The sequence below is a fragment of the Lissotriton helveticus genome, chromosome 2_1 (assembly GCF_964261635.1).
Source record: "Lissotriton helveticus chromosome 2_1, aLisHel1.1, whole genome shotgun sequence".
Taxonomy (NCBI): Eukaryota; Metazoa; Chordata; class Amphibia; order Caudata; family Salamandridae; genus Lissotriton; species Lissotriton helveticus.
This window is the reverse complement of record NC_136059.1, coordinates 1,250,312,984-1,250,340,190: the sequence shown is the minus strand read 5'-3', so window position 1 is coordinate 1,250,340,190 and position 27,207 is coordinate 1,250,312,984.

The window sequence follows — 27,207 nt, the reverse complement described above, 5'->3', positions numbered from 1 at the left end:
AAGTGATTTTCATGCTTCCAGGGGCCCTAAACACAAGATTTGTGGAATGGTTAAAAGTGCATGAAAATGGCCAATTTACTCACTCTGAGGTCTCAAAAAGTGTTTCTTTACCCCGGGAAGTGAATTAAATACCATTTGGAGGCATTTAATGTTCAAGCAAAAACAGGTGATTTTTGACAAAAGAGATAACACCCCCCCCCCCCCATTACGTCATGCTTCAGAAAGGTGAAAATGGTCCGTTTTCAAATGTTTTATTTTTGAACGTCAGTCCACATTTGTAGGTAGATCATCAGTTTAAGAGCTAAAATTAGCATGTTTAAAGTGATTTTCATGCTTCCAGGGGCCCGGGAAGTGAATTAAATACCATTTGGAGGCATTTAATGTTCAAGCAAAAATAGGTGATTTTTGACAAAAGAGATAACACCCCCCATTACGTCATGCTTCAGAAAGGTGAAAAATGGTCCGTTTTCAAATGTTTTATTTTTGAACGTCACTTCACATTTGTAGGTAGATCATCTGTTTAAGAGCTAAAATGAGCATGTTTAAAGTGATTTTCATGCTTCCAGGGGCCCTAAACACAAGATTTGTGGAATGGTTAAAAGTGCATGAAGATGGCCAATTTACTCACTCTGAGGTCTCAAAAAGTGTTTCTTCTCCCCGGGAAGTGAATTAAATACCATTTGGAGGCATTTCATGTTCAAGCAAAAACAGGTGATTTTTGACAAAAGAGATAACACCCCCCCATTACGTCATGCTTCAGAAAGGTGAAAAATGGTCCGTTTTCAAATGTTTTATTTTCGAACGTCAGTTCAAATTTGTATGTAGATCATCAGTTTTAGAGCCAAAATTAGCATGTTTAAAGTGATTTTCATGCTTCCAGGGGCCCGGGAAGTGAATTAAATGCCATTTGGAGGCATTTAATTTTCAAGCAAAAACAGGTGATTTTTGACAAAAGAGATAACCCCCCCCATTACGTCATGCTTCAGAAAGGTGAAAAATGGTCCCTTTTCAAATGTTTTATTTTTGAACGTCAGTTCACATTTGTAGGTAGATCATCAGTTTTAGAGCTAAAGTTAGCATGTTTAAAGTGATTTTCATGCTTCCAGGGGCCCGGGAAGTGAATTAAATACTATTTGGAGGCATTTAATGTTCAAGCAAAAACAGGTGATTTTTGACAAAAGAGATAACACCCCCCCATTACGTCATGCTTCAGAAAGGTGAAAAATGGTCCGTTTTCAAATGTTTTATTTTTGAACGTCAGTTCACATTTGTAGGTAGATCATCAGTTTAAGAGCTAAAATTAGCATGTTTAAAGTGATTTTCATGCTTCCAGGGGCCCGGGAAGTGAATTAAATACCATTTGGAAGCATTTAATGTTCAAGCAAAAATAGGTGATATTTGACAAAAGAGATAACACCCCCCCCCCCCATTACGTCATGCTTCAGAAAGGTGAAAAATTGTCCGTTTTCAAATGTTTTATTTTTGAACGTCAGTTCACATTTGTAGGTAGATTATCAGTTTTAGAGCTAAAATTAGCATGTTTAAAGTGATTTTCATGCTTCCAGGGGCCCGGGAAGTGAATTAAATACCATTTGGAGGCATTTAATGTTCAAGCAAAAACAGGTGATTTTTGACAAAAGAGATAACACCCCCCCATTACGTCATGCTTCAGAAAGGTGAAAAATGGTCTGTTTTCAAATGTTTTATTTTTGAACGTCAGTTCACATTTGTAGGTAGATCATCAGTTTAAGAGCTAAAATTAGCATGTTTAACCCCTTCAGTGCTAATGACAAGGGTAACTCGTCATGGAGTTTCCATTGATTTCAATGGAAAGTCAATGGAGGTCCATGAACACCCTTAGCAGCCAAGTGGTTAAAGTGATTTTCATGCTTCCAGGGGCCCGGGAAGTGAATTAAATACCATTTAGTGGCATTTAATGTTCAAGCAAAAACTGGTGATTTTTGACAAAAGAGATAACACCCCCCCATTACGTCCTGCTTCAGAAAGGTGAAAAATGGTCCGTTTTCAAATGTTTTATTTTTGAACGTCAGTTCACATTTGTAGGTAGATCATCAGTTTTAGAGCTAAAATTAGCATGTTTAAAGTGATTTTCATGCTTCCAGGGGCCCTAAACACAAGATTTGTGGAATGGTTAAAAGTGCATGAAAATGGCCAATTTACTCACTCTGAGGTCTCAAAAAGTGTTTCTTCACCCCGGGAAGTGAATTAAATACCATTTGGAGGCATTTAATGTTCAAGCAAAAACAGGTGATTTTTGACAAAAGAGATAACACCCCCCCATTACGTCATGCTTCAGAAAGGTGAAAATGGTCCGTTTTCAAATGTTTTATTTTTGAACGTCAGTCCACATTTGTAGGTAGATCATCAGTTTAAGAGCTAAAATTAGCATGTTTAAAGTGATTTTCATGCTTCCAGGGGCCCGGGAAGTGAATTAAATACCATTTGGAGGCATTTAATGTTCAAGCAAAAACAGGTGATTTTTGACAAGAGAGATAACACCCCCCCATTACGTCATGCTTCAGAAAGGTGAAAAATGGTCCATTTTCAAATGTTTTATTTTTGAACGTCAGTTCACATTTGTAGGTAGATCATCAGTTTAAGAGCTAAATTTAGCATGTTTAAAGTGATTTTCATGCTTCCAGGGGCCCGGGAAGTGAATTAAATACCATTTAGTGGCATTTAATGTTCAATCAAAAACAGGTGATTTTTGACAAAAGAGATAACACCCCCCCCCCCATTACGTCATGCTTCAGAAAGGTGAAAAATGGTCCGTTTTCAAATGTTTTATTTTTGAACGTCAGTTCACATTTGTAGGTAGATCATCAGTTTAAGAGCTAAAATTAGCATGTTTAAAGTGATTTTCATGCTTCCAGGGGCCCGGGAAGTGAATTAAATACCATTTGGAGGCATTTAATGTTCAAGCAAAAATAGGTGATTTTTGACAAAAGAGATAACACCCCCCATTACGTCATGCTTCAGAAAGGTGAAAAATGGTCCGTTTTCAAATGTTTTATTTTTGAACGTCACTTCACATTTGTAGGTAGATCATCTGTTTAAGAGCTAAAATGAGCATGTTTAAAGTGATTTTCATGCTTCCAGGGGCCCTAAACACAAGATTTGTGGAATGGTTAAAAGTGCATGAAGATGGCCAATTTACTCACTCTGAGGTCTCAAAAAGTGTTTCTTCTCCCCGGGAAGTGAATTAAATACCATTTGGAGGCATTTCATATTCAAGCAAAAACAGGTGATTTTTGACAAAAGAGATAACACCCCCCCATTACGTCATGCTTCAGAAAGGTGAAAAATGGTCCGTTTTCAAATGTTTTATTTTCGAACGTCAGTTCAAATTTGTATGTAGATCATCAGTTTTAGAGCCAAAATTAGCATGTTTAAAGTGATTTTCATGCTTCCAGGGGCCCGGGAAGTGAATTAAATACTATTTGGAGGCATTTAATGTTCAAGCAAAAACAGGTGATTTTTGACAAAAGAGATAACACCCCCCATTACGTCATGCTTCAGAAAGGTGAAAAATGGTCCGTTTTCAAATGTTTTATTTTTGAACGTCAGTTCACATTTGTAGGTAGATCATCAGTTTAAGAGCTAAAATTAGCATGTTTAAAGTGATTTTCATGCTTCCAGGGGCCCGGGAAGTGAATTAAATACCATTTGGAAGCATTTAATGTTCAAGCAAAAATAGGTGATTTTTGACAAAAGAGATAACACCCGCCCCCCCATTACGTCATGCTTCAGAAAGGTGAAAAATGGTCCGTTTTCAAATGTTTTATTTTTGAACGCCAGTTCACATTTGTAGGTAGATCATCAGTTTTAGAGCTAAAATTAGCATGTTTAAAGTGATTTTCATGCTTCCAAGGGCCCTAAACACAAGATTTGTGGAATGGTTAAAAGTGCATGAAAATGGCCAATTTACTCACTCTGAGGTCTCAAAAAGTGTTTCTTCTCCCCGGGAAGTGAATTAAATACCATTTGGAGGCATTTCATGTTCAAGCAAAAACAGGTGATTTTTGACAAAAGAGATAACACCCCCCCCATTACGTCATGCTTCAGAAAGGTGAAAAATGGTCCGTTTTCAAATGTTTTATTTTCGAACGTCAGTTTAAATTTGTATGTAGATCATCAGTTTTAGAGCCAAAATTAGCATGTTTAAAGTGATTTTCATGCTTCCAGGGGCCCGGGAAGTGAATTAAATACCATTTGGAGGCATTTAATTTTCAAGCAAAAACAGGTGATTTTTGACAAAAGAGATAACACCCCCCCCCATTACGTCATGCTTCAGAAAGGTGAAAAATGGTCCCTTTTCAAATGTTTTATTTTTGAACGTCAGTTCACATTTGTAGGTAGATCATCAGTTTTAGAGCTAAAGTTAGCATGTTTAAAGTGATTTTCATGCTTCCAGCGGCCCGGGAAGTGAATTAAATACCATTTGGAGGCATTTAATGTTCAAGCAAAAACAGGTGATTTTTGACAAAAGAGATAAAACCCCCCCATTACGTCATGCTTCAGAAAGGTGAAAAATGGTCCGTTTTCAAATGTTTTATTTTTGAACGTCAGTTCACATTTGTAGGTAGATTATCAGTTTTAGAGCTAAAATTAGCATGTTTAAAGTGATTTTCATGCTTCCAGGGGCCCGGGAAGTGAATTAAATACCATTTGGAGGCATTTAATGTTCAAGCAAAAACAGGTGATTTTTGACAAAAGAGATAACACCCCCCCATTACGTCATGCTTCAGAAAGGTGAAAAATGGTCCGTTTTCAAATGTTTTATTTTTGAACGTCAGTTCACATTTGTAGGTAGATCATCAGTTTAAGAGCTAAAATTAGCATGTTTAAAGTGATTTTCATGCTTCCAGGGGCCCGGGAAGTGAATTAAATACCATTTGGAGGCATTTAATGTTCAAGCAAAAATAGGTGATTTTTGACAAAAGAGATAACACCCCCCATTACGTCATGCTTCAGAAAGGTGAAAAATGGTCCGTTTTCAAATGTTTTATTTTTGAACGTCACTTCACATTTGTAGGTAGATCATCTGTTTAAGAGCTAAAATGAGCATGTTTAAAGTGATTGTCATGCTTCCAGGGGCCCTAAACACAAGATTTGTGGAATGGTTAAAAGTGCATGAAGATGGCCAATTTACTCACTCTGAGGTCTCAAAAAGTGTTTCTTCTCCCCGGGAAGTGAATTAAATACCATTTGGAGGTATTTCATGTTCAAGCAAAAACAGGTGATTTTTGACAAAAGAGATAACACCCCCCCATTACGTCATGCTTCAGAAAGGTGAAAAATGGTCCGTTTTCAAATGTTTTATTTTCGAACGTCAGTTCAAATTTGTATGTAGATCATCAGTTTTAGAGCCAAAATTAGCATGTTTAAAGTGATTTTCATGCTTCCAGGGGCCCGGGAAGTGAATTAAATGCCATTTGGAGGCATTTAATTTTCAAGCAAAAACAGGTGATTTTTGACAAAAGAGATAACCCCCCCCCATTACGTCATGCTTCAGAAAGGTGAAAAATGGTCCCTTTTCAAATGTTTTATTTTTGAACGTCAGTTCACATTTGTAGGTAGATCATCAGTTTTAGAGCTAAAGTTAGCATGTTTAAAGTGATTTTCATGCTTCCAGGGGCCCGGGAAGTGAATTAAATACCATTTGGAAGCATTTAATGTTCAAGCAAAAATAGGTGATTTTTGACAAAAGAGATAACACCCCCCCCCCATTACGTCATGCTTCAGAAAGGTGAAAAATGGTCCGTTTTCAAATGTTTTATTTTTGAACGTCAGTTCACATTTGTAGGTAGATCATCAGTTTTAGAGCTAAAATTAGCATGTTTAAAGTGATTTTCATGCTTCCAAGGGCCCTAAACACAAGATTTGTGGAATGGTTAAAAGTGCATGAAAATGGCCAATTTACTCACTCTGAGGTCTCAAAAAGTGTTTCTTCTCCCCGGGAAGTGAATTAAATACCATTTGGAGGCATTTCATGTTCAAGCAAAAACAGGTGATTTTTGACAAAAGAGATAACACCCCCCCATTACGTCATGCTTCAGAAAGGTGAAAAATGGTCCGTTTTCAAATGTTTTATTTTCGAACGTCAGTTCAAATTTGTATGTAGATCATCAGTTTTAGAGCCAAAATTAGCATGTTTAAAGTGATTTTCATGCTTCCAGGGGCCCGGGAAGTGAATTAAATACCATTTGGAGGCATTTAATTTCCAAGCAAAAACAGGTGATTTTTGACAAAAGAGATAACACCCCCCCCATTACGTCATGCTTCAGAAAGGTGAAAAATGGTCCCTTTTCAAATGTTTTATTTTTGAACGTCAGTTCACATTTGTAGGTAGATCATCAGTTTTAGAGCTAAAGTTAGCATGTTTAAAGTGATTTTCATGCTTCCAGCGGCCCGGGAAGTGAATTAAATACCATTTGGAGGCATTTAATGTTCAAGCAAAAACAGGTGATTTTTGACAAAAGAGATAACACCCCCCCATTACGTCATGCTTCAGAAAGGTGAAAAATGGTCCGTTTTCAAATGTTTTATTTTTGAACATCAGTTCACATTTGTAGGTAGATCATCAGTTTAAGAGCTAAAATTAACCATGTTTAAAGTGATTTTCATGCTTTCAGGGGCCCGGGAAGTGAATTAAATACCATTTGGAGGCATTTAATGTTCAAGCAAAAACAGGTGATTTTTGACAAAAGAGATAACACCCCCCCCCCATTACGTCATGCTTCAGAAAGGTGAAAATGGTCCGTTTTCAAATGTTTTATTTTTGAACGTCAGTCCACATTTGTAGGTAGATCCTCGGTTTAAGAGCTAAAATTAGCATGTTTAAAGTGATTTTCATGCTTCCAGGGGCCCGGGAAGTGAATTAAATACCATTTGGAGGCATTTAATGTTCAAGCAAAAACAGGTGATTTTTGACAAAAGAGATAACACCCCCCCATTACGTCATGCTTCAGAAAGGTGAAAAATGGTCCATTTTCAAATGTTTTATTTTTGAACGTCAGTTCACATTTGTAGGTAGATCATCAGTTTAAGAGCTAAAATTAGCATGTTTAAAGTGATTTTCATGCTTCCAGGGGCCCGGGAAGTGAATTAAATACCATTTAGTGGCATTTAATGTTCAAGCAAAAACTGGTGATTTTTGACAAGAGAGATAACACCCCCCCATTACGTCCTGCTTCAGAAAGGTGAAAAATGGTCCGTTTTCAAATGTTTTATTTTTGAACGTCAGTTCACATTTGTAGGTAGATCATCAGTTTTAGAGCTAAAATTAGCATGTTTAAAGTGATTTTCATGCTTCCAGGGGCCCTAAACACAAGATTTGTGGAATGGTTAAAAGTGCATGAAGATGGCCAATTTACTCACTCTGAGGTCTCAAAAAGTGTTTCTTCTCCCCGGGAAGTGAATTAAATACCATTTGGAGGCATTTCATGTTCAAGCAAAAACAGGTGATTTTTGACAAAAGAGATAACACCCCCCCATTACGTCATGCTTCAGAAAGGTGAAAAATGGTCCGTTTTCAAATGTTTTATTTTCGAACGTCAGTTCAAATTTGTATGTAGATCATCAGTTTTAGAGCCAAAATTAGCATGTTTAAAGTGATTTTCATGCTTCCAGGGGCCCTAAACACAAGATTTGTGGAATGGTTAAAAGTGCATGAAAATGGCCAATTTACTCACTCTGAGGTCTCAAAAAGTGTTTCTTTACCCCGGGAAGTGAATTAAATACCATTTGGAGGCATTTAATGTTCATGCAAAAACAGGTGATTTTTGACAAAAGAGATAACACCCCCCCCCCATTACGTCATGCTTCAGAAAGGTGAAAATGGTCCGTTTTCAAATGTTTTATTTTTGAACGTCAGTCCACATTTGTAGGTAGATCATCAGTTTAAGAGCTAAAATTAGCATGTTTAAAGTGATTTTCATGCTTCCAGGGGCCCGGGAAGTGAATTAAATACCATTTGGAGGCATTTAATGTTCAAGCAAAAACAGGTGATTTTTGACAAAAGAGATAACACCCCCCCCCTTACGTCATGCTTCAGAAAGGTGAAAAATGGTCCATTTTCAAATGTTTTATTTTTGAACGTCAGTTCACATTTGTAGGTAGATCATCAGTTTAAGAGCTAAAATTAGCATGTTTAAAGTGATTTTCATGCTTCCAGGGGCCCGGGAAGTGAATTAAATACCATTTAGTGGCATTTAATGTTCAAGCAAAAACTGGTGATTTTTGACAAGAGAGATAACACCCCCCCATTACGTCCTGCTTCAGAAAGGTGAAAAATGGTCCGTTTTCAAATGTTTTATTTTTGAACGTCAGTTCACATTTGTAGGTAGATCATCAGTTTTAGAGCTAAACTTAGCATGTTTAAAGTGATTTTTATGCTTCCAGGGGCCCAGGAAGTGAATTAAATACCATTTCGAGGCATTTCATGTTCAAGCAAAAACAGGTGATTTTTGACAAAAGAGATAACACCCCCCCATTACGTCATGCTTCAGAAAGGTGAAAAATGGTCCGTTTTCAAATGTTTTATTTTTGAACGTCAGTTCACATTTGTAGGTAGATCATCCGTTTAAGAGCTAAAATTAGCATGTTTAAAGTGATTTTCATGCTTCCAGGGGCCCGGGAAGTGAATTAAATACCATTTGGAGGCATTTAATGTTCAAGCAAAAATAGGTGATTTTTGACAAAAGAGGAAACACCCCCCATTACGTCATGCTTCAGAAAGGTGAAAAATGGTCCGTTTTCAAATGTTTAATTTTGAACGTCAGTTCACATTTGTAGGTAGATCATCAGTTTAAGAGCTAAAATGAGCATGTTTAAAGTGATTTTCATGCTTCCCGGGGCCCTAAACACAAGATTTATGGAATGGTTAAAAGTGCATGAAAATGGCCAATTTACTCACTCTGAGGTCTCAAAAAGTGTTTCTTCTCCCCGGGAAGTGAATTAAATACCATTTGGAGGCATTTCATGTTCAAGCAAAAACAGGTGATTTTTGACAAAAGAGATAACACCCCCCCATTACGTCATGCTTCAGAAAGGTGAAAATGGTCCGTTTTCAAATGTTTTATTTTTGAACGTCAGTCCACATTTGTAGGTTGATCATCAGTTTAAGAGCTAAAATTAGCATGTTTAAAGTGATTTTCATGCTTCCAGGGGCCCGGGAAGTGAATTAAATACCATTTGGAGGCATTTAATTTTCAAGCAAAAACAGGTGATTTTTGACAAAAGAGATAACACCCCCCCCATTACGTCATGCTTCAGAAAGGTGAAAAATGGTCCCTTTTCAAATGTTTTATTTTTGAACGTCAGTTCACATTTGTAGGTAGATCATCAGTTTTAGAGCTAAAGTTAGCATGTTTAAAGTGATTTTCATGCTTCCAGCGGCCCGGGAAGTGAATTAAATACCATTTGGAGGCATTTAATGTTCAAGCAAAAACAGGTGATTTTTGACAAAAGAGATAACACCCCCCCATTACGTCATGCTTCAGAAAGGTGAAAAATGGTCCGTTTTCAAATGTTTTATTTTTGAACGTCAGTTCACATTTGTAGGTAGATTATCAGTTTTAGAGCTAAAATTAGCATGTTTAAAGTGATTTTCATGCTTCCAGGGGCCCGGGAAGTGAATTAAATACCATTTGGAGGCATTTAATGTTCAAGCAAAAACAGGTGATTTTTGACAAAAGAGATAACACCCCCCCATTACGTCATGCTTCAGAAAGGTGAAAAATGGTCTGTTTTCAAATGTTTTATTTTTGAACATCAGTTCACATTTGTAGGTAGATCATCAGTTTAAAAGCTAAAATTAACCATGTTTAAAGTGATTTTCATGCTTCCAGGGGCCCGGGAAGTGAATTAAATACCATTTGGAGGCATTTAATGTTCAAGCAAAAACAGGTGATTTTTGACAAAAGAGATAACACCCCCCCCCCATTACGTCATGCTTCAGAAAGGTGAAAAATGGTCCGTTTTCAAATGTTTTATTTTTGAACGTCAGTTCACATTTGTAGGTAGATCATCAGTTTAAGAGCTACAATTAGCATGTTTAAAGTGATTTTCATGCTTCCAGGGGCCCGGGAAGTGAATTAAATACCATTTAGTGGCATTTAATGTTCAATCAAAAACAGGTGATTTTTGACAAAAGAGATAACACCCCCCCCCCCATTACGTCATGCTTCAGAAAGGTGAAAAATGGTCCGTTTTCAAATGTTTTATTTTTGAACGTCAGTTCACATTTGTAGGTAGATCATCAGTTTAAGAGCTAAAATTAGCATGTTTAAAGTGATTTTCATGCTTCCAGGGGCCCGGGAAGTGAATTAAATACCATTTGGAGGCATTTAATGTTCAAGCAAAAATAGGTGATTTTTGACAAAAGAGATAACACCCCCCATTACGTCATGCTTCAGAAAGGTGAAAAATGGTCCGTTTTCAAATGTTTTATTTTTGAACGTCACTTCACATTTGTAGGTAGATCATCTGTTTAAGAGCTAAAATGAGCATGTTTAAAGTGATTTTCATGCTTCCAGGGGCCCTAAACACAAGATTTGTGGAATGGTTAAAAGTGCATGAAGATGGCCAATTTACTCACTCTGAGGTCTCAAAAAGTGTTTCTTCTCCCCGGGAAGTGAATTAAATACCATTTGGAGGCATTTCATGTTCAAGCAAAAACAGGTGATTTTTGACAAAAGAGATAACACCCCCCCATTACGTCATGCTTCAGAAAGGTGAAAAATGGTCCGTTTTCAAATGTTTTATTTTCGAACGTCAGTTCAAATTTGTATGTAGATCATCAGTTTTAGAGCCAAAATTAGCATGTTTAAAGTGATTTTCATGCTTCCAGGGGCCCGGGAAGTGAATTAAATACTATTTGGAGGCATTTAATGTTCAAGCAAAAACAGGTGATTTTTGACAAAAGAGATAACACCCCCCATTACGTCATGCTTCAGAAAGGTGAAAAATGGTCCGTTTTCAAATGTTTTATTTTTGAACGTCAGTTCACATTTGTAGGTAGATCATCAGTTTAAGAGCTAAAATTAGCATGTTTAAAGTGATTTTCATGCTTCCAGGGGCCCGGGAAGTGAATTAAATACCATTTGGAAGCATTTAATGTTCAAGCAAAAATAGGTGATTTTTGACAAAAGAGATAACACCCGCCCCCCCATTACGTCATGCTTCAGAAAGGTGAAAAATGGTCCGTTTTCAAATGTTTTATTTTTGAACGCCAGTTCACATTTGTAGGTAGATCATCAGTTTTAGAGCTAAAATTAGCATGTTTAAAGTGATTTTCATGCTTCCAAGGGCCCTAAACACAAGATTTGTGGAATGGTTAAAAGTGCATGAAAATGGCCAATTTACTCACTCTGAGGTCTCAAAAAGTGTTTCTTCTCCCCGGGAAGTGAATTAAATACCATTTGGAGGCATTTCATGTTCAAGCAAAAACAGGTGATTTTTGACAAAAGAGATAACACCCCCCCCATTACGTCATGCTTCAGAAAGGTGAAAAATGGTCCGTTTTCAAATGTTTTATTTTCGAACGTCAGTTCAAATTTGTATGTAGATCATCAGTTTTAGAGCCAAAATTAGCATGTTTAAAGTGATTTTCATGCTTCCAGGGGCCCGGGAAGTGAATTAAATACCATTTGGAGGCATTTAATTTTCAAGCAAAAACAGGTGATTTTTGACAAAAGAGATAACACCCCCCCCCATTACGTCATGCTTCAGAAAGGTGAAAAATGGTCCCTTTTCAAATGTTTTATTTTTGAACGTCAGTTCACATTTGTAGGTAGATCATCAGTTTTAGAGCTAAAGTTAGCATGTTTAAAGTGATTTTCATGCTTCCAGCGGCCCGGGAAGTGAATTAAATACCATTTGGAGGCATTTAATGTTCAAGCAAAAACAGGTGATTTTTGACAAAAGAGATAACACCCCCCCATTACGTCATGCTTCAGAAAGGTGAAAAATGGTCCGTTTTCAAATGTTTTATTTTTGAACGTCAGTTCACATTTGTAGGTAGATTATCAGTTTTAGAGCTAAAATTAGCATGTTTAAAGTGATTTTCATGCTTCCAGGGGCCCGGGAAGTGAATTAAATACCATTTGGAGGCATTTAATGTTCAAGCAAAAACAGGTGATTTTTGACAAAAGAGATAACACCCCCCCATTACGTCATGCTTCAGAAAGGTGAAAAATGGTCCGTTTTCAAATGTTTTATTTTTGAACGTCAGTTCACATTTGTAGGTAGATCATCAGTTTAAGAGCTAAAATTAGCATGTTTAAAGTGATTTTCATGCTTCCAGGGGCCCGGGAAGTGAATTAAATACCATTTGGAGGCATTTAATGTTCAAGCAAAAATAGGTGATTTTTGACAAAAGAGATAACACCCCCCATTACGTCATGCTTCAGAAAGGTGAAAAATGGTCCGTTTTCAAATGTTTTATTTTTGAACGTCACTTCACATTTGTAGGTAGATCATCTGTTTAAGAGCTAAAATGAGCATGTTTAAAGTGATTGTCATGCTTCCAGGGGCCCTAAACACAAGATTTGTGGAATGGTTAAAAGTGCATGAAGATGGCCAATTTACTCACTCTGAGGTCTCAAAAAGTGTTTCTTCTCCCCGGGAAGTGAATTAAATACCATTTGGAGGTATTTCATGTTCAAGCAAAAACAGGTGATTTTTGACAAAAGAGATAACACCCCCCCATTACGTCATGCTTCAGAAAGGTGAAAAATGGTCCGTTTTCAAATGTTTTATTTTCGAACGTCAGTTCAAATTTGTATGTAGATCATCAGTTTTAGAGCCAAAATTAGCATGTTTAAAGTGATTTTCATGCTTCCAGGGGCCCGGGAAGTGAATTAAATGCCATTTGGAGGCATTTAATTTTCAAGCAAAAACAGGTGATTTTTGACAAAAGAGATAACCCCCCCCCATTACGTCATGCTTCAGAAAGGTGAAAAATGGTCCCTTTTCAAATGTTTTATTTTTGAACGTCAGTTCACATTTGTAGGTAGATCATCAGTTTTAGAGCTAAAGTTAGCATGTTTAAAGTGATTTTCATGCTTCCAGGGGCCCGGGAAGTGAATCAAATACCATTTGGAAGCATTTAATGTTCAAGCAAAAATAGGTGATTTTTGACAAAAGAGATAACACCCCCCCCCCATTACGTCATGCTTCAGAAAGGTGAAAAATGGTCCGTTTTCAAATGTTTTATTTTTGAACTTCAGTTCACATTTGTAGGTAGATCATCAGTTTTAGAGCTAAAATTAGCATGTTTAAAGTGATTTTCATGCTTCCAAGGGCCCTAAACACAAGATTTGTGGAATGGTTAAAAGTGCATGAAAATGGCCAATTTACTCACTCTGAGGTCTCAAAAAGTGTTTCTTCTCCCCGGGAAGTGAATTAAATACCATTTGGAGGCATTTCATGTTCAAGCAAAAACAGGTGATTTTTGACAAAAGAGATAACACCCCCCCATTACGTCATGCTTCAGAAAGGTGAAAAATGGTCCGTTTTCAAATGTTTTATTTTCGAACGTCAGTTCAAATTTGTATGTAGATCATCAGTTTTAGAGCCAAAATTAGCATGTTTAAAGTGATTTTCATGCTTCCAGGGGCCCGGGAAGTGAATTAAATACCATTTGGAGGCATTTAATTTCCAAGCAAAAACAGGTGATTTTTGACAAAAGAGATAACACCCCCCCCATTACGTCATGCTTCAGAAAGGTGAAAAATGGTCCCTTTTCAAATGTTTTATTTTTGAACGTCAGTTCACATTTGTAGGTAGATCATCAGTTTTAGAGCTAAAGTTAGCATGTTTAAAGTGATTTTCATGCTTCCAGCGGCCCGGGAAGTGAATTAAATACCATTTGGAGGCATTTAATGTTCAAGCAAAAACAGGTGATTTTTGACAAAAGAGATAACACCCCCCCATTACGTCATGCTTCAGAAAGGTGAAAAATGGTCCGTTTTCAAATGTTTTATTTTTGAACATCAGTTCACATTTGTAGGTAGATCATCAGTTTAAGAGCTAAAATTAACCATGTTTAAAGTGATTTTCATGCTTTCAGGGGCCCGGGAAGTGAATTAAATACCATTTGGAGGCATTTAATGTTCAAGCAAAAACAGGTGATTTTTGACAAAAGAGATAACACCCCCCCCCCCATTACGTCATGCTTCAGAAAGGTGAAAATGGTCCGTTTTCAAATGTTTTATTTTTGAACGTCAGTCCACATTTGTAGGTAGATCCTCGGTTTAAGAGCTAAAATTAGCATGTTTAAAGTGATTTTCATGCTTCCAGGGGCCCGGGAAGTGAATTAAATACCATTTGGAGGCATTTAATGTTCAAGCAAAAACAGGTGATTTTTGACAAAAGAGATAACACCCCCCCATTACGTCATGCTTCAGAAAGGTGAAAAATGGTCCATTTTCAAATGTTTTATTTTTGAACGTCAGTTCACATTTGTAGGTAGATCATCAGTTTAAGAGCTAAAATTAGCATGTTTAAAGTGATTTTCATGCTTCCAGGGGCCCGGGAAGTGAATTAAATACCATTTAGTGGCATTTAATGTTCAAGCAAAAACTGGTGATTTTTGACAAGAGAGATAACACCCCCCCATTACGTCCTGCTTCAGAAAGGTGAAAAATGGTCCGTTTTCAAATGTTTTATTTTTGAACGTCAGTTCACATTTGTAGGTAGATCATCAGTTTTAGAGCTAAAATTAGCATGTTTAAAGTGATTTTCATGCTTCCAGGGGCCCTAAACACAAGATTTGTGGAATGGTTAAAAGTGCATGAAGATGGCCAATTTACTCACTCTGAGGTCTCAAAAAGTGTTTCTTCTCCCCGGGAAGTGAATTAAATACCATTTGGAGGCATTTCATGTTCAAGCAAAAACAGGTGATTTTTGACAAAAGAGATAACACCCCCCCATTACGTCATGCTTCAGAAAGGTGAAAAATGGTCCGTTTTCAAATGTTTTATTTTCGAACGTCAGTTCAAATTTGTATGTAGATCATCAGTTTTAGAGCCAAAATTAGCATGTTTAAAGTGATTTTCATGCTTCCAGGGGCCCTAAACACAAGATTTGTGGAATGGTTAAAAGTGCATGAAAATGGCCAATTTACTCACTCTGAGGTCTCAAAAAGTGTTTCTTTACCCCGGGAAGTGAATTAAATACCATTTGGAGGCATTTAATGTTCATGCAAAAACAGGTGATTTTTGACAAAAGAGATAACACCCCCCCCCCATTACGTCATGCTTCAGAAAGGTGAAAATGGTCCGTTTTCAAATGTTTTATTTTTGAACGTCAGTCCACATTTGTAGGTAGATCATCAGTTTAAGAGCTAAAATTAGCATGTTTAAAGTGATTTTCATGCTTCCAGGGGCCCGGGAAGTGAATTAAATACCATTTGGAGGCATTTAATGTTCAAGCAAAAACAGGTGATTTTTGACAAAAGAGATAACACCCCCCCCCTTACGTCATGCTTCAGAAAGGTGAAAAATGGTCCATTTTCAAATGTTTTATTTTTGAACGTCAGTTCACATTTGTAGGTAGATCATCAGTTTAAGAGCTAAAATTAGCATGTTTAAAGTGATTTTCATGCTTCCAGGGGCCCGGGAAGTGAATTAAATACCATTTAGTGGCATTTAATGTTCAAGCAAAAACTGGTGATTTTTGACAAGAGAGATAACACCCCCCCATTACGTCCTGCTTCAGAAAGGTGAAAAATGGTCCGTTTTCAAATGTTTTATTTTTGAACGTCAGTTCACATTTGTAGGTAGATCATCAGTTTTAGAGCTAAACTTAGCATGTTTAAAGTGATTTTTATGCTTCCAGGGGCCCAGGAAGTGAATTAAATACCATTTCGAGGCATTTCATGTTCAAGCAAAAACAGGTGATTTTTGACAAAAGAGATAACACCCCCCCATTACGTCATGCTTCAGAAAGGTGAAAAATGGTCCGTTTTCAAATGTTTTATTTTTGAACGTCAGTTCACATTTGTAGGTAGATCATCCGTTTAAGAGCTAAAATTAGCATGTTTAAAGTGATTTTCATGCTTCCAGGGGCCCGGGAAGTGAATTAAATACCATTTGGAGGCATTTAATGTTCAAGCAAAAATAGGTGATTTTTGACAAAAGAGGAAACACCCCCCATTACGTCATGCTTCAGAAAGGTGAAAAATGGTCCGTTTTCAAATGTTTAATTTTGAACGTCAGTTCACATTTGTAGGTAGATCATCAGTTTAAGAGCTAAAATGAGCATGTTTAAAGTGATTTTCATGCTTCCCGGGGCCCTAAACACAAGATTTATGGAATGGTTAAAAGTGCATGAAAATGGCCAATTTACTCACTCTGAGGTCTCAAAAAGTGTTTCTTCTCCCCGGGAAGTGAATTAAATACCATTTGGAGGCATTTCATGTTCAAGCAAAAACAGGTGATTTTTGACAAAAGAGATAACACCCCCCCATTACGTCATGCTTCAGAAAGGTGAAAATGGTCCGTTTTCAAATGTTTTATTTTTGAACGTCAGTCCACATTTGTAGGTTGATCATCAGTTTAAGAGCTAAAATTAGCATGTTTAAAGTGATTTTCATGCTTCCAGGGGCCCGGGAAGTGAATTAAATACCATTTGGAGGCATTTAATTTTCAAGCAAAAACAGGTGATTTTTGACAAAAGAGATAACACCCCCCCCATTACGTCATGCTTCAGAAAGGTGAAAAATGGTCCCTTTTCAAATGTTTTATTTTTGAACGTCAGTTCACATTTGTAGGTAGATCATCAGTTTTAGAGCTAAAGTTAGCATGTTTAAAGTGATTTTCATGCTTCCAGCGGCCCGGGAAGTGAATTAAATACCATTTGGAGGCATTTAATGTTCAAGCAAAAACAGGTGATTTTTGACAAAAGAGATAACACCCCCCCATTACGTCATGCTTCAGAAAGGTGAAAAATGGTCCGTTTTCAAATGTTTTATTTTTGAACGTCAGTTCACATTTGTAGGTAGATTATCAGTTTTAGAGCTAAAATTAGCATGTTTAAAGTGATTTTCATGCTTCCAGGGGCCCGGGAAGTGAATTAAATACCATTTGGAGGCATTTAATGTTCAAGCAAAAACAGGTGATTTTTGACAAAAGAGATAACACCCCCCATTACGTCATGCTTCAGAAAGGTGAAAAATGGTCTGTTTTCAAATGTTTTATTTTTGAACATCAGTTCACATTTGTAGGTAGATCATCAGTTTAAGAGCTAAAATTAACCATGTTTAAAGTGATTTTCATGCTTCCAGGGGCCCGGGAAGTGAATTAAATACCATTTGGAGGCATTTAATGTTCAAGCAAAAACAGGTGATTTTTGACAAAAGAGATAACACCCCCCCCCCATTACGTCATGCTTCAGAAAGGTGAAAAATGGTCCGTTTTCAAATGTTTTATTTTTGAACGTCAGTTCACATTTGTAGGTAGATCATCAGTTTAAGAGCTACAATTAGCATGTTTAAAGTGATTTTCATGCTTCCAGGGGCCCGGGAAGTGAATTAAATACCATTTGGAGGCATTTAATGTTCAAGCAAAAATAGGTGATTTTTGACAAAAGAGATAACACCCCCCATTACGTCATGCTTCAGAAAGGTGAAAAATGGTCCGTTTTCAAATGTTTTATTTTTGAACGTCACTTCACATTTGTAGGTAGATCATCTGTTTAAGAGCTAAAATGAGCATGTTTAAAGTGATTTTCATGCTTCCAGGGGCCATAAACACAAGATTTGTGGAATGGTTAAAAGTGCATGAAGATGGCCAATTTACTCACTCTGAGGTCTCAAAAAGTGTTTCTTCTCCCCGGGAAGTGAATTAAATACCATTTGGAGGCATTTCATGTTCAAGCAAAAACAGGTGTTTTTTGACAAAAGAGATAACACCCCCCCATTACGTCATGCTTCAGAAAGGTGAAAAATGGTCCGTTTTCAAATGTTTTATTTTCGAACGTCAGTTCAAATTTGTATGTAGATCATCAGTTTTAGAGCCAAAATTAGCATGTTTAAAGTGATTTTCATGCTTCCAGGGGCCCGGGAAGTGAATTAAATGCCATTTGGAGGCATTTAATTTTCAAGCAAAAACAGGTGATTTTTGACAAAAGAGATAACCCCCCCCATTACGTCATGCTTCAGAAAGGTGAAAAATGGTCCCTTTTCAAATGTTTTATTTTTGAACGTCAGTTCACATTTGTAGGTAGATCATCAGTTTTAGAGCTAAAGTTAGCATGTTTAAAGTGATTTTCATGCTTCCAGGGGCCCGGGAAGTGAATTAAATACTATTTGGAGGCATTTAATGTTCAAGCAAAAACAGGTGATTTTTGACAAAAGAGATAACACCCCCCCCATTACGTCATGCTTCAGAAAGGTGAAAAATGGTCCGTTTTCAAATGTTTTATTTTTGAACGTCAGTTCACATTTGTAGGTAGGTCATCAGTTTAAGAGCTAAAATTAGCATGTTTAAAGTGATTTTCATGCTTCCAGGGGCCCGGGAAGTGAATTAAATACCATTTGGAAGCATTTAATGTTCAAGCAAAAATAGGTGATTTTTGACAAAAGAGATAACACCCCCCCCCCCCCCCCATTACGTCATGCTTCAGAAAGGTGAAAAATGGTCCGTTTTCAAATGTTTTATTTTTGAACGTCAGTTCACATTTGTAGGTAGATCATCAGTTTTAGAGCTAAAATTAGCATGTTTAAAGTGATTTTCATGCTTCCAAGGGCCCTAAACACAAGATTTGTGGAATGGTTAAAAGTGCATGAAAATGGCCAATTTACTCACTCTGAGGTCTCAAAAAGTGTTTCTTCTCCCCGGGAAGTGAATTAAATACCATTTGGAGGCATTTCATGTTCAAGCAAAAACAGGTGATTTTTGACAAAAGAGATAACACCCCCCCATTACGTCATGCTTCAGAAAGGTGAAAAATGGTCCGTTTTCAAATGTTTTATTTTCGAACGTCAGTTCAAATTTGTATGTAGATCATCAGTTTTAGAGCCAAAATTAGCATGTTTAAAGTGATTTTCATGCTTCCAGGGGCCCGGGAAGTGAATTAAATACCATTTGGAGGCATTTAATTTTCAAGCAAAAACAGGTGATTTTTGACAAAAGAGATAACACCCCCCCCATTACGTCATGCTTCAGAAAGGTGAAAAATGGTCCCTTTTCAAATGTTTTATTTTTGAACGTCAGTTCACATTTGTAGGTAGATCATCAGTTTTAGAGCTAAAGTTAGCATGTTTAAAGTGATTTTCATGCTTCCAGCGGCCCGGGAAGTGAATTAAATACCATTTGGAGGCATTTAATGTTCAAGCAAAAACAGGTGATTTTTGACAAAAGAGATAACACCCCCCCATTACGTCATGCTTCAGAAAGGTGAAAAATGGTCCGTTTTCAAATGTTTTATTTTTGAACGTCAGTTCACATTTGTAGGTAGATCATCAGTTTAAGTGCTAAAATTAGCATGTTTAAAGTGATTTTCATGCTTCCAGGGGCCCGGGAAGTGAATTAAATACCATTTGGAAGCATTTAATGTTCAAGCAAAAATAGGTGATTTTTGACAAAAGAGATAACACCCCCCCCATTACGTCATGCTTCAGAAAGGTGAAAAATGGTCCGTTTTCAAATGTTTTATTTTTGAACGTCAGTTCACATTTGTAGGTAGATCATCAGTTTTAGAGCTAAAATTAGCATGTTTAAAGTGATTTTCATGCTTCCAAGGGCCCTAAACACAAGATTTGTGGAATGGTTAAAAGTGCATGAAAATGGCCAATTTACTCACTCTGAGGTCTCAAAAAGTGTTTCTTCACCCCGGGAAGTGAATTAAATACCATTTGGATGCATTTAATGTTCCAGCAAAAACAGGTGATTTTTGACAAAAGAGATAACACCCCCATTACGTCATGCTTCAGAAAGGTGAAAAATTGTCCGTTTTCAAATGTTTTATTTTTGAACGTCAGTTCACATTTGTAGGTAGATTATCAGTTTTAGAGCTAAAATTAGCATGTTTAAAGTGATTTTCATGCTTCCAGGGGCCCGGGAAGTGAATTAAATACCATTTGGAGGCATTTAATGTTCAAGCAAAAACAGGTGATTTTTGACAAAAGAGATAACACCCCCCCCATTACGTCATGCTTCAGAAAGGTGAAAAATGGTCTGTTTTCAAATGTTTTATTTTTGAACATCAGTTCACATTTGTAGGTAGATCATCAGTTTAAGAGCTAAAATTAACCATGTTTAAAGTGATTTTCATGCTTCCAGGGGCCCGGGAAGTGAATTAAATACCATTTGGAGGCATTTAATGTTCAAGCAAAAACAGGTGATTTTTGACAAAAGAGATAACACCCCCCCCCCCATTACGTCATGCTTCAGAAAGGTGAAAATGGTCCGTTTTCAAATGTTTTATTTTTGAACGTCAGTCCACATTTGTAGGTAGATCCTCGGTTTAAGAGCTAAAATTAGCATGTTTAAAGTGATTTTCATGCTTCCAGGGGCCCGGGAAGTGAATTAAATACCATTTGGAGGCATTTAATGTTCAAGCAAAAACAGGTGATTTTTGACAAAAGAGATAACACCCCCCCATTACGTCATGCTTCAGAAAGGTGAAAAATGGTCCATTTTCAAATGTTTTATTTTTGAACGTCAGTTCACATTTGTAGGTAGATCATCAGTTTAAGAGCTAAAATTAGCATGTTTAAAGTGATTTTCATGCTTCCAGGGGCCCGGGAAGTGAATTAAATACCATTTAGTGGCATTTAATGTTCAAGCAAAAACTGGTGATTTTTGACAAGAGAGATAACACCCCCCCATTACGTCCTGCTTCAGAAAGGTGAAAAATGGTCCGTTTTCAAATGTTATATTTTTGAACGTCAGTTCACATTTGTAGGTAGATCATCAGTTTTAGAGCTAAAATTAGCATGTTTAAAGTGATTTTTATGCTTCCAGGGGCCCAGGAAGTGAATTAAATACCATTTCGAGGCATTTCATGTTCAAGCAAAAACAGGTGATTTTTGACAAAAGAGATAACACCCCCCCCCCATTACGTCATGCTTCAGAAAGGTGAAAAATGGTCCGTTTTCAAATGTTTTATTTTTGAACGTCAGTTCACATTTGTAGGTAGATCATCAGTTTAAGAGCTAAAATTAGCATGTTTAAAGTGATTTTCATGCTTCCAGGGGCCCGGGAAGTGAATTAAATACCATTTGGAGGCATTTAATGTTCAAGCAAAAATAGGTGATTTTTGACAAAAGAGGTAACACCCCCCATTACGTCATGCTTCAGAAAGGTGAAAAATGGTCCGTTTTCAAATGTTTAATTTTGAACGTCAGTTCACATTTGTAGGTAGATCATCAGTTTAAGAGCTAAAATGAGCATGTTTAAAGTGATTTTCATGCTTCCCGGGGCCCTAAACACAAGATTTGTGGAATGGTTAAAAGTGCATGAAAATGGCCAATTTACTCACTCTGAGGTCTCAAAAAGTGTTTCTTTACCCCGGGAAGTGAATTAAATACCATTTGGAGGCATTTAATGTTCAAGCAAAAACAGGTGATTTTTGACAAAAGAGATAACACCCCCCCCCCATTACGTCATGCTTCAGAAAGGTGAAAATGGTCCGTTTTCAAATGTTTTATTTTTGAACGTCAGTCCACATTTGTAGGTAGATCATCAGTTTAAGAGCTAAAATTAGCATGTTTAAAGTGATTTTCATGCTTCCAGGGGCCCGGGAAGTGAATTAAATACCATTTGGAGGCATTTAATGTTCAAGCAAAAACAGGTGATTTTTGACAAAAGAGATAACACCCCCCCCTTACGTCATGCTTCAGAAAGGTGAAAAATGGTCTGTTTTCAAATGTTTTATTTTTGAACATCAGTTCACATTTGTAGGTAGATCATCAGTTTAAGAGCTAAAATTAACCATGTTTAAAGTGATTTTCATGCTTCCAGGGGCCCGGGAAGTGAATTAAATACCATTTGGAGGCATTTCATGTTCAAGCAAAAACAGGTGATTTTTGACAAAAGAGATAACACCCCCCCCCCATTACGTCATGCTTCAGAAAGGTGAAAATGGTCCGTTTTCAAATGTTTTATTTTTGAACGTCAGTCCACATTTGTAGGTAGATCCTCGGTTTAAGAGCTAAAATTAGCATGTTTAAAGTGATTTTCATGCTTCCAGGGGCCCGGGAAGTGAATTAAATACCATTTGGAGGCATTTAATGTTCAAGCAAAAACAGGTGATTTTTGACAAAAGAGATAACACCCCCCCATTACGTCATGCTTCAGAAAGGTGAAAAATGGTCCATTTTCAAATGTTTTATTTTTGAACGTCAGTTCACATTTGTAGGTAGATCATCAGTTTAAGAGCTAAAATTAGCATGTTTAAAGTGATTTTCATGCTTCAAGGGGCCCGGGAAGTGAATTAAATACCATTTAGTGGCATTTAATGTTCAAGCAAAAACTGGTGATTTTTGACAAGAGAGATAACACCCCCCCATTACGTCCTGCTTCAGAAAGGTGAAAAATGGTCCGTTTTCAAATGTTTTATTTTTGAACGTCAGTTCACATTTGTAGGTAGATCATCAGTTTTAGAGCTAAAATTAGCATGTTTAAAGTGATTTTCATGCTTCCAGGGGCCCTAAACACAAGATTTGTGGAATGGTTAAAAGTGCATGAAAATGGCCAATTTACTCACTCTGAGGTCTCAAAAAGTGTTTCTTTACCCCGGGAAGTGAATTAAATACCATTTGGAGGCATTTAATGTTCAAGCAAAAACAGGTGATTTTTGACAAAAGAGATAACACCCCCCCCCCCCATTACGTCATGCTTCAGAAAGGTGAAAATGGTCCGTTTTCAAATGTTTTATTTTTGAACGTCAGTCCACATTTGTAGGTAGATCATCAGTTTAAGAGCTAAAATTAGCATGTTTAAAGTGATTTTCATGCTTCCAGGGGCCCGGGAAGTGAATTAAATACCATTTGGAGGCATTTAATGTTCAAGCAAAAACAGGTGATTTTTGACAAGAGAGATAACACCCCCCCATTACGTCCTGCTTCAGAAAGGTGAAAAATGGTCCGTTTTCAAATGTTTTATTTTTGAACGTCAGTTCACATTTGTAGGTAGATCATCAGTTTTAGAGCTAAAATTAGCATGTTTAAAGTGATTTTTATGCTTCCAGGGGCCCAGGAAGTGAATTAAATACCATTTCGAGGCATTTCATGTTCAAGCAAAAACAGGTGCTTTTTGACAAAAGAGATAACACCCCCCCCATTACGTCATGCTTCAGAAAGGTGAAAAATGGTCCGTTTTCAAATGTTTTATTTTTGAACGTCAGTTCACATTTGTAGGTAGATCATCAGTTTAAGAGCTAAAATTAGCATGTTTAAAGTGATTTTCATGCTTCCAGGGGCCCGGGAAGTGAATTAAATACCATTTGGAGGCATTTAATGTTCAAGCAAAAATAGGTGATTTTTGACAAAAGAGGTAACACCCCCCATTACGTCATGCTTCAGAAAGGTGAAAAATGGTCCGTTTTCAAATGTTTAATTTTGAACGTCAGTTCACATTTGTAGGTAGATCATCAGTTTAAGAGCTAAAATGAGCATGTTTAAAGTGATTTTCATGCTTCCCGGGGCCCTAAACACAAGATTTATGGAATGGTTAAAAGTGCATGAAAATGGCCAATTTACTCACTCTGAGGTCTCAAAAAGTGTTTCTTCTCCCCGGGAAGTGAATTAAATACCATTTGGAGGCATTTCATGTTCAAGCAAAAACAGGTGATTTTTGACAAAAGAGATAACACCCCCCCCCCCCCCATTACGTCATGCTTCAGAAAGGTGAAAAATGGTCCCTTTTGAAATGTTTTATTTTTGAACGTCAGTTCACATTTGTAGGTAGATCATCAGTTTTAGAGCTAAAGTTAGCATGTTTAAAGTGATTTTCATGCTTCCAGGGGCCCGGGAAGTGAATTAAATACCATTTGGAGGCATTTAATGTTCAAGCAAAGACAGGTGATTTTTGACAAAAGAGATAACACCCCCCCATTACGTCATGCTTCAGAAAGGTGAAAAATGGTCCGTTTTCAAATGTTTTATTTTTGAACGTCAGTTCACATTTGTAGGTAGATCATCAGTATAAGAGCTAAAATTAGCATGTTTAAAGTGATTTTCATGCTTCCAGGGGTCCGGGAAGTGAATTAAATACCATTTGGAAGCATTTAATGTTCAAGCAAAAATAGGTGATTTTTGACAAAAGAGATAACACCCCCCCATTACGTCATGCTTCAGGAAGGTGAAAAATGGTCCGTTTTCAAATGTTTTATTTTTGAACGTCAGTTCACATTTGTAGGTAGATCATCAGTTTTAGAGCTAAAATTAGCATGTTTAAAGTGATTTTCATGCTTCCAAGGGCCCTAAACACAAGATTTGTGGAATGGTTAAAAGTGCATGAAAATGGCCAATTTACTCACTCTGAGGTCTCAAAAAGTGTTTCTTCACCCCGGGAAGTGAATTAAATACCATTTGGATGCATTTAATGTTCAAGCAAAAACAGGTGATTTTTGACAAAAGAGATAACACCCCCATTACGTCATGCTTCAGAAAGTTGAAAAATTGTCAGTTTTCAAATGTTTTATTTTTGAACGTCAGTTCACATTTGTAGGTAGATTATCAGTTTTAGAGCTAAAATTAGCATGTTTAAAGTGATTTTCATGCTTCCAGGGGCCCGGGAAGTGAATTAAATACCATTTGGAGGCATTTAATGTTCAAGCAAAAACAGGTGATTTTTGACAAAAGAGATAACACCCTCCCATTACGTCATGCTTCAGAAAGGTGAAAAATGGTCTGTTTTCAAATGTTTTATTTTTGAACGTCAGTTCACATTTGTAGGTAGATCATCAGTTTTAGAGCTAAAATTAGCATGTTTAAAGTGATTTTCATGCTTCCAGGGGCCCTAAACACAAGATTTGTGGAATGGTTAAAAGTGCATGAAAATGGCCAATTTACTCACTCTGAGGTCTCAAAAAGTGTTTCTTCACCCCGGGAAGTGAATTAAATACCATTTGGATGCATTTAATGTTCAAGCAAAAACAGGTGATTTTTGACAAAAGAGATAACACCCCCATTACGTCATGCTTCAGAAAGTTGAAAATGGTCCGTTTTCAAATGTTTTATTTTTGAACGTCAGTCCACATTTGTAGGTAGATCATCAGTTTAAGAGCTAAAATTAGCATGTTTAAAGTGATTTTCATGCTTCCAGGGGCCCGGGAAGTGAATTAAATACCATTTGGAGGCATTTAATGTTCAATCAAAAACAGGTGATTTTTGACAAGAGAGATAACACCCCCCCATTACGTCATGCTTCAGAAAGGTGAAAAATGGTCCATTTTCAAATGTTTTATTTTTGAACGTCAGTTCACATTTGTAGGTAGATCATCAGTTTAAGAGCTAAAATTAGCATGTTTAAAGTGATTTTCATGCTTCCAGGGGCCCGGGAAGTGAATTAAATACCATTTAGTGGCATTTAATGTTCAAGCAAAAACTGGTGATTTTTGACAAGAGAGATAACACCCCCCCATTACGTCCTGCTTCAGAAAGGTGAAAAATGGTCCGTTTTCAAATGTTTTATTTTAGAACGTCAGTTCACATTTGTAGGTAGATCATCAGTTTTAGAGCTAAAATTAGCATGTTTAAAGTGATTTTCATGCTTCCAGGGGCCCTAAACACAAGATTTGTGGAATGGTTAAAAGTGCATGAAAATGGCCAATTTACTCACTCTGAGGTCTCAAAAAGTGTTTCTTCACCCCGGGAAGTGAATTAAATACCATTTGGAGGCATTTAATCTTCAAGCAAAAACAGGGGATTTTTGACAAAAGAGATAACACCCCCCCATTGCGTCATGCTTCAGAAAGGTGAAAAATGGTCCGTTTTCAAATGTTTTATTTTTGTACATCAGTTCACATTTGTAGGTAGATCATCAGTTTTAGAGCTAAAATTAGCATGTTTAAAGTGATTTGTATGCTTCCAGGGGCCCAGGAAGTGAATTAAATACCATTTGGAGGCATTTCATGTTCAATCAAAAACAGGTGATTTTTGACAAAAGAGATAACACCCCCCCCCATTACGTCATGCTTCAGAAAGGTGAAAAATGGTCCGTTTTCAAATGTTTTATTTTTGAACGTCAGTTCACATTTGTAGGTAGATCATCAGTTTAAGAGCTAAAATTAGCATGTTTAAAGTGATTTTCATGCTTCCAGGGGCCCGGGAAGTGAATTAAATACCATTTAGTGGCATTTAATGTTCAAGCAAAAACTGGTGATTTTTGACAAGAGAGATAACACCCCCCCATTACGTCCTGCTTCAGAAAGGTGAAAAATGGTCCGTTTTCAAATGTTTTATTTTAGAACGTCAGTTCACATTTGTAGGTAGATCATCAGTTTTAGAGCTAAAATTAGCATGTTTAAAGTGATTTTCATGCTTCCAGGGGCCCTAAACACAAGATTTGTGGAATGGTTAAAAGTGCATGAAAATGGCCAATTTACTCACTCTGAGGTCTCAAAAAGTGTTTCTTCACCCCGGGAAGTGAATTAAATACCATTTGGAGGCATTTAATCTTCAAGCAAAAACAGGGGATTTTTGACAAAAGAGATAACACCCCCCCATTGCGTCATGCTTCAGAAAGGTGAAAAATGGTCCATTTTCAAATGTTTTATTTTTGTACATCAGTTCACATTTGTAGGTAGATCATCAGTTTTAGAGCTAAAATTAGCATGTTTAAAGTGATTTTTATGCTTCCAGGGGCCCAGGAAGTGAATTAAATACCATTTGGAGGCATTTAATGTTCAAGCAAAAATAGGTGATTTTTGACAAAAGAGATAACACCCCCCATTACGTCATGCTTCAGAAAGGTGAAAAATGGTCCGTTTTCAAATGTTTTATTTTTGAACGTCAGTTCACATTTGTAGGTAGATCATCAGTTTAAGAGCTAAAATGAGCATGTTTAAAGTGATTTTCATGCTTCCAGGGGCCCTAAACACAAGATTTGTGGAATGGTTAAAAGTGCATGAAGATGGCCAATTTACTCACTCTGAGGTCTCAAAAAGTGTTTCTTCTCCCCGGGAAGTGAATTAAATACCATTTGGAGGCATTTCATGTTCAAGCAAAAACAG